Source organism: Macaca nemestrina, chromosome 4 (assembly GCF_043159975.1).
Source record: "Macaca nemestrina isolate mMacNem1 chromosome 4, mMacNem.hap1, whole genome shotgun sequence".
Lineage (NCBI taxonomy): Eukaryota > Metazoa > Chordata > Mammalia > Primates > Cercopithecidae > Macaca > Macaca nemestrina.
In genome coordinates, this window is record NC_092128.1 from 75954136 (window position 1) to 75965541 (window position 11406).

Consider the following 11406-nt stretch of genomic DNA (forward strand, 5'->3'; position numbering starts at 1 on the left):
TCTGGACTTGCAGTCCAGTAATCTGATTTAACAAGCCTTTTGGGTTATCCTAATCCCACTGATGTTTGCAAATGACTGACCTAGGTCTTTGGTCAATTTTAGGTTTTATTTTTTGGCAAGAGTACTTCATAGTAATGGTGTATTCTTTTAAAAGGCATATAGTATCTGATTATCTTTTATTTTATAACCAGCGATGCTCAGCACTTAGATCCATGAGGGTATAGTAGAAATTGCAAAACAGAGATAGTGTATTGTCCCTTCTTCACTTATTACCTGAAACACAGAGTGTTACAGCTCTTATGGAATTTGTCTAGCAGGTTTTCTGGTCTTCACAGGAAACTTCCCCTTCCCCCCCAAAACAAGAGAGAAATAGTCCTCATTTACTATTTAGTAACCCAGTGTCCTTAAACAATCTTAAACATGCTGAGACGTTGAAAGAATAGTACAATGAAAACCCATATACTAGAATTGCTTCATGGTTCTACAGGCTATATACAAAGCCTAGTGTCAGCAACTGCTTCTGTTGAGGGGCTCAGGAAGCTTACAATGCTGGCAGAAGGTGAAGAGAGAGCCAGCACATCACATGGCAGGAGCAGGAGAGAGAGAGGGAGACAGAGAGAGAGAGAGAGAGCGAGAGAGAGAAATATTCTTTTAAACAACCAGGTCTCACACAAATTCAGAGAAAAGAGAATGGCACTAAGGCATTAATGAGGGATTCGCCCCTATGATCCAACACCTCCCACTAGGCCCCGCCTCTAACATGGGGGATTATAGTTTAATATGAGATTTAGAGAGAACAAACATCCAATCCATATCACATTGCATGTGGTTGTCATGTCTCTTTAGTTTCCTTTAATCTAGAATAGTTCCCTCTCCTGTTTATCTTTCACGGCATTAACATTTTTGAAGGGTTAGAGCAATCTGTTTCAGAGAATGTTCCACAATCTGGATTTGATTGTTTTCTTGTGCTAATATTTAGGTGAAACATTTTTGGGAAAATACAATATAGATTATGTTATATACTTCCAATACCATCACATCAAGAGTCATATCATGACAATGTGTTCCATTACTGGGGATCCTATATTTGATCAGTTGGTTAAAGTAACACTGCTAGATTCTTCTATTGTGAAAGAAGAAAAGTTTATTTTATGAACCTGATTTTATGTAGCTTAATTAACACCGTGTAAGGAAAAACTTGAAGTGACTTGTTACTATCATGAAATGGATTTAAAATCCAGTTATAATTTTCCAAACAATATTAGTCTACACAGAACCTACCTTATTCTATTTTTTCCAAGCCATCACAAAATCACTCTGGAGATCTTTTCTTGGCAAAAATGCCTCAGCGGAAATTTTTGTTCTTGTTCTTTTTTTCTCCATTAAATACATGCTTAATAATGTAAACATTTACAGTCTCTTTTTAAAAAACTTTGCAAGAAGATTAAATTATTTCAGGCTCTTGAGATGAAACAGATAAAAGGAATTTTACCTATATGCTCACAGAATATATATACACACACATATATATGTGTGCATATATATATATATATATATATATATGATTCAGCCTTTGAAGGAAATAACTTTACTCTCCTTGAATTCTCAGTATTCAAAACCAGAATTCTTTGCTTCATTCTGTATATGTTTCAAGTAATTTCTGTTATGACTAGAAAGGAAGACTAGTTGCGTGTATATTGTTGTAATCGTACAGTGAAATGATTCCCTTATTCTACTTGGAGTTTTGGAAAATGTCTCTGTTCTTGTATTGCTTTGATATTTGAGGGCCCTTCTTTGGCTACTTTGTTAATCACATCATTTCAGATGTAATTTTGTTTTGATTTCCAATTCTGCCTTACTTTTTCCTTAGTTGTTTTTCCTTACTCGTCTTTCTCTTTTCAGTCCTTCCTTGAGTGCTCTGTGTGTGCACACGAGTGCACATGCTAGAGAAGAGAATGACTGTTTTCCAGTTGAGTTACCTGCCAAGAATATTTAGAACTAATAATACATTCATATACGTGGTAACCTTAGCTTACAAATATTTCTGTTAATAATGATATACTACAAGATATGAGACTGGTTTCTAACCATCCTTAATAATACAAACTAATTATTAGTCAATTAGGCTAATTAATTTTATAGGCTTACTATAAGCAGAAATTATATGTATCACTAACCTCACCTCACCCTTTTGTGTCATGGACAGGCCTTGACTATAGCTGAGTGCCTTCAAGAACACTGGAGCCATATCTTCTAATTAGGATTCTCTTCCCAGGTACTTCTGATCTCTTGTCTCTGTTCTCTACCACTCTATAGACTATACCACTCCATTCCGTGGTCTTTTGGGTTTTTTGCAAGTCTGTAGCCACATATTTGATACTACAAGCACAATTATTTTTTATTGAAGGATACCAGATCATTCCTTTCAAATAGAGTGTGTTATTTGGCTCACAGTTCTATTATTTCATGCCCCATCACACTTCTCTACACGGCAATGGAGAAAGGAAATGTAGCAGGAAATGATTTGGGCCAAAACTACTGTGGGACAGCCATGGGAGGCCTGAGAAGCAGTTCTCTGGGAGGTAGGGCCAAGTATCGAGTGTCAGTGTCTTGGCTGTCTGACAGGGCATGGCAGGGGATCCCAGGCTTAACCTGACTGGGGCTGGGGGACTGTGAGACCTTGCTGATCTGGGAACCTCAGCATCCTAGTGGGGATCTATCACCAGGCTGAAGCCAGGCATGCACAGTCAGGCTTCTGATGCCCCTGAGACCATCTAATTCTCAGAAGCCACTCCCTCAGATCCCACAGAGTGGTTGGCCTGCCTTCTCTAGCAACCTTTGTGGTGGTCTTGAGCTACATATAACTCCAGAGTGTTTGCTCAGCTGCTGTGGGACTCCTTGCCCAAGAGACCTAGCCCTGTGAAAAAACCGGGTGACAGTTTGAGCCAATAAAACATCTTGGTTCTCCATGGCAGAAAACAAACTTGGAGTCTATGAATGTGAATAGCATACCTTTATATTTTCTAGGCTGGCAAATATGCTACTGTATAAACTGACTTACTTTTCATCCCTCAAAGATGAAGGTTGATCATCCTTCAAGTCATATCTTTAAAAGAGCCATAGACCTTTAAAAGTATTTCATTCTTAGCAGCCTTCAAGCTTTTTAGAAAACTGTCTTTCATAATGCACTATAAAAATAAAAACAGTCACCACTGTCTCCTGGCTTACACCAACACATTGTTGTCTTTTTATGTTTTCTTTTTGGTCAAAGTCACTACTTAACAAAAAAAAGAACAGTTTTTATTTTTGTTCAGAACAAAAATCCAGTGTCAACAAAAACATAACACCAAAGAACACATTCCTTTGTATTTTGAAGTTTGGTCAGTGCTGCAGAAAGAACAGCCTGTTATTGGTGTATCAACACAATGGCAAATAAGATGTTAAAAAACCTAGACCTTTATTATCAATCCTCGACATCTTTTATCAAACAGGATAATCATACATACAGTACAAGGAAATCTTCAGATTCATTTACTCCCTCAATAGAACCTAAAAAAATGAGAATTGTATTATATTTTATCAACAGTTTACCCACTACATATGATGGTATAAAAATAGTAACCATGCCATGATTTTTTTAAAAAGAGAGGCAAATTTATAGGGCGAAGAGGTAAGAGGACTTATGGATCATATTTTAAACTACAAAGTGATAAAATTATCAGCTTGTGGTCTATTTTTAAGCTCATAAGTGGAATTTAGGTTGTTACTAGGGAACAGATATTGAAGCTAGGTGAGCCACCTTTACCTTGGGTTCCTAAATGGCCACTGTGCAGCAGAGGTACCATCTGGCAACATGTATCTCAGGCTGGGACATGATCAAGAAGTCAATTTATTTTTTTCTTTAAGCCTGTAAGCTTTGGTTGTGGGAGATCCTCTTTGATGCAGCAGTTTAGCCTTACCCTGATTAACATATCTGTGTACATGTGCCTCCACTATGCAGGACACGAACTGATTGAATAATAGCGTTATAATTGCATCTTGCAACAGGCATATTCTATGTTTTTTAAGAGAAAGTTTCATAGTGTTCATGCTTTCGTGTGTTGAAAGAATCTCAATTAGGAAGTAATCCCTCCACAAAAAATGGAAATTTAGATCTTTGTTTCTCACATTGAAGATGATAGTCCTGGTAAGGCTGAACACTCAGCTCAGGCTAGATATACTGGGACCTACAATAGAAATGTGTTGTCACAAAGAATAAGTGGCTTGAAGAATCATTCTAGGTGTCACAAGATCGTGAAAGCGGAGGAAATAAAAACAGTAATCAGAATGTGGAATATATACTGTATAGCTCAGTAAAATTTGTATTCTTCAGTTCTCTTTGGAGAATGAGTTTGGTCATTCTTTTTTTTTTTTTTTTTTTGAGACGGAGTCTCGCTCTGTCGCCCAGGCGGGAGTGCAGTGGCCGGATCTCAGCTCACTGCAAGCTCCGCCTCCCGGGTTTACGCCATTCTCCTGCCTCAGCCTCCCGAGTAGCTGGGACTACAGGCGCCTGCCACCTCGCCCGGCTAGTTTTTTTTTGTACTTTTTAGTAGAGACGGGGTTTCACCGTGTTCGCTGGGATGGTCTCGATCTCCTGACCTCGTGATCCGCCCATCTTGGCCTCCCAAAGTGCTGGTATTACAGGCTTGAGCCACCGCGCCCGGCCTAGTTTCGTCATTTTTTTTTTTTTTTTTTCAGGGTCTCACTCTGTCACCCAGGCTGGTATTCTGTGGCATGATCTCAGCTCACTGCAGCCTCAACCTTACCTATTCAAGTGATCCTCTCACCTCAGCCTCCTGAATAGTTGGGACCACAGGCATGTGTCACTATACCCTACTAATTTTTTGTAGAGATGGGGTTTTGCCATATTGCTCAGGCTGGTTGGTCTCAAATTGCTGGGCTCAAGTGATCTGCCTGCCTCAACCTCTCAAAGTGTTGGGATTACAGGTGTGAGCCACCGCACCTAGCTGGTCATTCTTCAAAAATCACTTTGTTGTCTTCATAAGGCTTATGTACTGAAAAAATATATATTATGCTTTTGGCTCCTAAATTGTTCTATTCTCATAAAGAGTCTGATGGCAAGTGTGAGAAAAACAGCAGCATCTCTTAAGGATTTCCCTTTTAACCTGGTTTATTTTATATGAAGCATATTCCAGTGAATCTCAGAATCACTACTGTTTTAAGTGCAGAAAAGATGAGAAAGTCTGGGGTACTACCTTCCCCATTTTTCAATTTATAGGTAAAGAACCTAGGGCAGAGAGAGGGGGCAATTTGCCCAAGTCTCCTAGTTCACCATCTGAACCTAGTTTCTCATCCACTTAGAGCTCAGATGAGAAACACCTTAGTGTGTGTTACCGGGGCAGGATTAATGCACAGATAAAATAGGTAGCTGCCAAAGTGGCACCATCTGAAGCTTTCTTGGAAGAGCCAATATTCTCCTGTCATTTTGCCAGGAGGGCTGAAGTAGCTGCTCCTAATGAAAGACACACACCACCACCCAGGATATATCACATTAAGTAGTAACCTGCTGATAACATGACCACATACACAAAGTTTTAAGGTTGGCTTTGTAATGCTGAGAAAGAATATAAGATAGGAGCCTGGGCACAGTGGCTCACACCTACAATCCCAGCACTTTGGGACACCGAGGTGGGCGGATCACGAGGTCAGAAATTTGAGACCAGCCTGGCCAATATGGTGAAACCCTGTCTCTATTAAAAATACAAAAATTAGCTGGGCGTGGTGGTGTGCACCTGTAGTCCCAGCTACTCATGAGGCTGAGGCAGAAGAATTGCTTGAACCTGGGAGGCGGAGGTTGCAGTGAGCTGAGATCACACCCCTGCACACCAGCCTGGGTGACAGAGTGAGACTCCATCTCAAAAAAATAAAATAAAATAAAATAGGAATATGAGATAGGAAAGATAAGTTGTGATGGTGAAGAGGCAATGGTAGCAAATGCTCAGTGTCTGCAGTAAGGATGAGAGAATCTTCAAAACTAATTATGTAAAATGTATAGGATTATCTGAGGGCCTTGAGCCCCTGGAAGTTGATACCCTCTCAAAATAGAGTAGCACTGATAAAAGGAGGTTTGAATGGCAGTAAATATGAAATATGTCACTTGCACAGTTTTGCTTAGAAACAGGTTTTTATATAAACAAAAGACTATTAGAGTTGTATAAATGTGCTTTCTGCACTTCTCATTGGACACAACATAAAGAGAAGGTGGGGAATTAACCATGGTTTATGGCACTAGTGAATCCAATTTATTCACTTTCATAAGACTTAAAATTTCATGAATGTTTTGAAATAATTATTTCAATAATCTTTGAGGAAAGTATTGTAACTGTAATTATAATTACTCATATTGCATTTATTCATTTATTTGTTAAACCAACTAATATTTTTTGAGTATCTTTCATGTGCCAGGCTAGAGATACCTGATGAACAAAACAAACAATAATATCTGTCCTTGGAGACCATAGAGGCATGGGGACCTTCTTATATATAACTTTGTAGAATATTCAGCTACCTAGGACTCAAAATATCAGGGCATTTGAAAAAAGAGGTTGAGAGGAGACTTTCTTTTAGAAGACCACATGAAGTCTAGTTGGGAACATATATCATTCAAGTACATATCTGGAAAGTTTCATAGTTAGAGGAAGTGGATGTGGGAAATGCCAGCGAGGCTGAGGTCTTGAATTCAATTCTGTCCAAACTAAGATTATTACCTTTGAAACAGATTTGTTGCAATATGGCTTAATTCATATGCCCATGCTAATAATCTCTGATAGCTCCCTATTTCTATTTTATTATTGTTACCAAACTTACGTTACCATTCGGGAGCTAGTGTTACATTATAGGATCATTTGTAAAGCCAAACTGAAGGTTTTCAGACACAGGAGACCCAGGAATGTGAAAAGTCAACCCAAGTCTCCTGGAAGCAAGAAAAGCCCACAACTAAGCTAAACTTTGCAAAACACAGCAAGCTGAGCAGGCATGTCATATCGGGGAGCAAGCCAAGCACATTTCCCAGACCTGCAAAGAAACCAGTGATCATCCATCAGCGACAGACAGAGTCTTTGGTTAATTGGAATGGCGAGCAAGGCATCAGAAGCTCCTCAGCCCAGCAAGATCTCCAACGAAAGAACAGCATCTCTAACTATACAGCCTACGTTCCTGTGTGACTTATTTACTGAATAAAATGCATTTCCTTGGGTAGCCCACTTTAATAACATAGTTTAACAACAGCAGGCTTCTGGTTTTTTTTTTTTTTTTTTTTTAAACCAAAGCTCAGTTATTCCTAGTCAATGGAATTAGATTTAACTGCAGCACCTGAGAGGCTCAAAGAATTAATAAGAATGCCTCAGTGACAGTTACAGATTGACAAGGGCCTGGTGGCCATGCACACACATTTAATCAAAGATTTTTGAGGAGTCTTTTGTCTTGCCTTCTTCTTCATTCCCCTCATTTGGTTCAAGAGTTGGTGCGTGCGTGTGTGTCTGTATGTGTGTGTCTGTGTGTGTGAGAGAGAGACAGAGAGAGAGAGAGAGAGAGACAGAGGCAAGCGCGCTAAAATCCCTTTGTAGTCTTATGACATCTATTGAAATCTCAGAATAATTTTTCTAAATTTGTTAAATAAAATGTCATTACAAAGGTAACCAAATATGATGAAATACACTTATCAAAATATTGAAATAAAAGCAAATCCATGATGATGGTGTTGCATGTGATTCTTTGTTAGTATGTTACACAACAAGATCTACGGTGGATCTACAAATTGCCCATTTCAAAGTGATGATGAGCACAGAAGACATTTTGAGACTCTGCAACACTCTAGTACAATATGAAAATATTTGTGATTTCTATGGGTAATATTTACAGGTATTCCCAATAGTACTGTGGTCTATGACTGATGTTCATAAATAAGGAGATGCTAAATTTCTATTAGAGGTTAGTAAAATAAAGATATGGTATTTATTTTCTACGTTAAATATAGAGATGTATAAAGAGATATATAAATTATGTTCTATAAATTAAAATAAGACGCTTTTTTCCCATGCATATACATAGACTCCTGAATTCTATTCCAGACTCCAGGTTTAGAACCATTGATTAATTAGTCAAGTATTTTCTTTGTCTTAAACCAGAGTTTGCAAACTAGTAGAATGAGGGCCAAATTGGTCTACAGAGGTGTTTGATAGGAGTTGCCAGTGTTAAAGTTTTTGATTATTTATATATAAATAGCCAGATTTGCAGCTCCTCTTGAAAAACTGAAATACCTAACAACACTGGGCTAAATATTACATGGCAAAAACTGGCTGGAGCTCAGTTGCAGTTTCCCCACATACACAGGGTATGCATCCTCCTCCTGCCCTAGGTCCCAGCTGGCTCACTTCACTCACAGATACCACCTCTGTGGCCATTTCAGATTTCTGGTCTCCAAAAATTGTAAGATAATAAATTTGTGTTGTTGGCCGGGCACAGAAGCTCATGCCTGTAATTCCAGCACTTTGGGAGGCCAAGGCTGGTGGATCGCATAAGCCCAGGAGTTCAAGACTGGCCTGGGCAACAGCGCAAAATCTCGTCTCCACACACACACAAAAAATTAGCTGGGCCTGGTAGCACATACCTATAGTTACAGCTACTCAAGAGGCTGAGGTGGGAGCTTTGCCTGTGCCTGGGAGGTTGAGGTTGCAGTGAGCCATGATCATGCCACTGCACTCAAGCCTGGGTGACAGAACAAGATTTAAAAAAAAAAAAAAAAAAAAAAATGTGCTGCTTTAAGGTGCTAAATTTTGGTAGTTTGTTGCAGCAGCAATTAGAGACTAATACAAGTGCCAACTATGGCAGGCACTGTTACAGAAAGCATCTTGAAGTTATCTATTCAGGATGTTTTCCAATGTAAGGCTATAAACTTCCTGTGGCCAAGCACTATGTCTTATTCAGTTATAAATTCAGCACCTACAAGTGCCTAGTACAAAAGAAGAAATCCAAAAACACTTGTGGAATTCAACCGAATTCATATTTACTTATTTATTTTTCTTGAGATGGAGTCTCACTCTGTTGCCCAGGCTGGAGTACAGTGGTGCAATCTCAGCTCATTGTAGCCTCCGCCTCCTGGAGGATAATCAAGCGATTCTCCTGCTTCAGTCTCCCAAGTAGCTGGGATTACAGGCGTGCGTGACAACACCCAGCTAATTTTTGTATTTTTAGTAGAGATGGGTTTTGCCTTGTTGGCCAGGCTGATCTCAAACTCCTGACCTCAGGTGATCCACTCGCCTCGGCCTCTCAAAGTGCAGGGATTACAGGCATGAGCCACAGTGCCTGACCTTGAATTAATATTTCTTAAATCCTATGTCTCAGTCTGCATGATGATAGTGGTAGACAGTGGTTTAACTCTGTTTTGTTCTTGGCTTTCTGGCAACATAACTGTGATCACAAACAGACAGGCTTAGAGATGGATGGAACCTCAAAATATGGAGTACTTGAAAAACTACAGCCAACATGGAGTTGCTTTGAACCTATTCTGGTTGAGTGGGGCTGCCCAATAAATTTACAAACATAAAAAAACCCATGAAACTATTTCATGCAACAATTTGCTTTAAAAGTTACCTGCATTTTACTATCACTTTGGGGTAGTCACTGTTTCATTTGTCAATCATTTTATTTGATAAAGAAATATTTCTTATCTAGAGCCAAAATTTTGCTTGTCATTTTTTTCAAGCTCCTAGTTAAGCTAATTTAAACTTTGCTTAGTTGAGCTAAGCTAGAGCTACTAAGAATACATCTTGCTTGTAGATGATAGCCTTTGGATATGTGGAGGTAGCTATCATGAAGACTCCCATTATCACCCCTACTCCTGCTCAAGTTTCTAAAAAATAGGCCCAGTGTGGTGATTCACACTTGTAATCCCAGCACTTTGGGAGGCTGAGGTGGGTGGATCACCTGAGGTCAGGAGTTCGAGGCCAGCCTATCCGACATGGTGAAATCCCGTCTCTACTAAAAATACAAAAATTATCTGGGTGTGGTGGTGCATGCCTGTAGTCCCAGCTACCTGGGAGGCTGAGTCAAGAGACTGGCTTGAATCTGGGAGGCAAAAGTTACAGTGAGCTGAGATCGTGCCACTGCACTCCAGCCTGGGTGACAGAGCGAGACCCTGTCTCAAAAAAAACAAAGTTTCTAAAAAGTAACCTGGGCATATAATCCAAATATCTTTACCTATTTCTTATAGGAGTCCCTTGGCATTTTGGTCTCTTGATTAATAATCCTCTTAAAATGCAGTGCCTAGCATGAAACACAGTTTCCAGATGTTATCTAAACAGTGCAGAGGCCAACAGGCTATGATCGCCCTTGATCAGCACATGACATTCTGTAACTTATCTTAATTTTGTAGGAGAAGGGAATGGCCTATTAATTCATATTTAGCCTGTAGTGCTAACTTTTTAAAGACATGTTTTAATTTATATGTTAAATTGGGCTTTCCAAGTGCTATAGTTGTACCATTGATTATTTGAGTCCAAAAGCACAAAATTCATTTATCTCTTTTCAATATCATCATATTTGTGTTTTGACTTTCAGTCTAATGAACTCACTTACAATTGTGATTTGGTCACATAAAGTATCAACAGTTTCCTCTCCATTAAACTCAACAAACATTTATTGAGCAATTGCTAAGTGTCTAGCATTGCACTAAATGAATTAGGTCATTTGCACAACTAACAGGATATGTTGCTATCTAAGTGACTATAAATTTGAAGAACAGGAAAGGGTTAAAATTCGAACCTTTCCCACAATATGACAGCAACTCATTAATCAACACCTTGTGGATACTGTCAGATTTGAATCATGCTAACCACGCAACCTTATCCAGTTCTCATTTCCTCACCTTGTTCCTTATCCTGAAACTTTGCCAAATACTTTGTTGAAATCCAGATGCTAGTACATAATATTGCTATTACTCAATACATGGTGTCATATGTTTTAACAAGGAAATGAGTGTAGATTTGGTACTTGTATGTCTCACAGCACCTAGACCTCAGCAATATATTAGATCAGAAGCATCCTTTCTCTTTCCCTATCTACTTCTTAGAATGGTTTTCAAACAAATAGAATAATAGCAAATGAAGACTGAAAATATCAGAAAATAAAATCCAATTTGATTGGAAAGTCCAGGTTTCCTTAGAGAGAGTCTGGGGTGGTGAAACTGGTAACAGAAATAAAATGGTTGCTAGAAAGGGATATCTAAGTGGTGTTTCTGGAAAAGATAAGTGAAGAAGAGGCATTTATAGTTTAGGTTTGTAATTTTCCAAGCAATCCCAGAGGGTTTAAGCAGAGGGCAGGCAATGTGGAAGGCCTTGGATGGAGTTT

At 39.0% G+C, this 11406-nt stretch overlaps 1 non-coding gene across 1 annotated transcript; it reads left to right on the top strand.

Annotated features, from left to right (window-relative positions):
- Positions 1-283: 283 nt before the first annotated feature.
- Positions 284-347, top strand: LOC112425567 (U7 small nuclear RNA). Its single transcript, XR_003016687.1, has one exon. It is a non-coding gene; the product is annotated as a U7 small nuclear RNA (small nuclear RNA).
- The last annotated feature ends 11059 nt before the right edge of the window (positions 348-11406 follow it).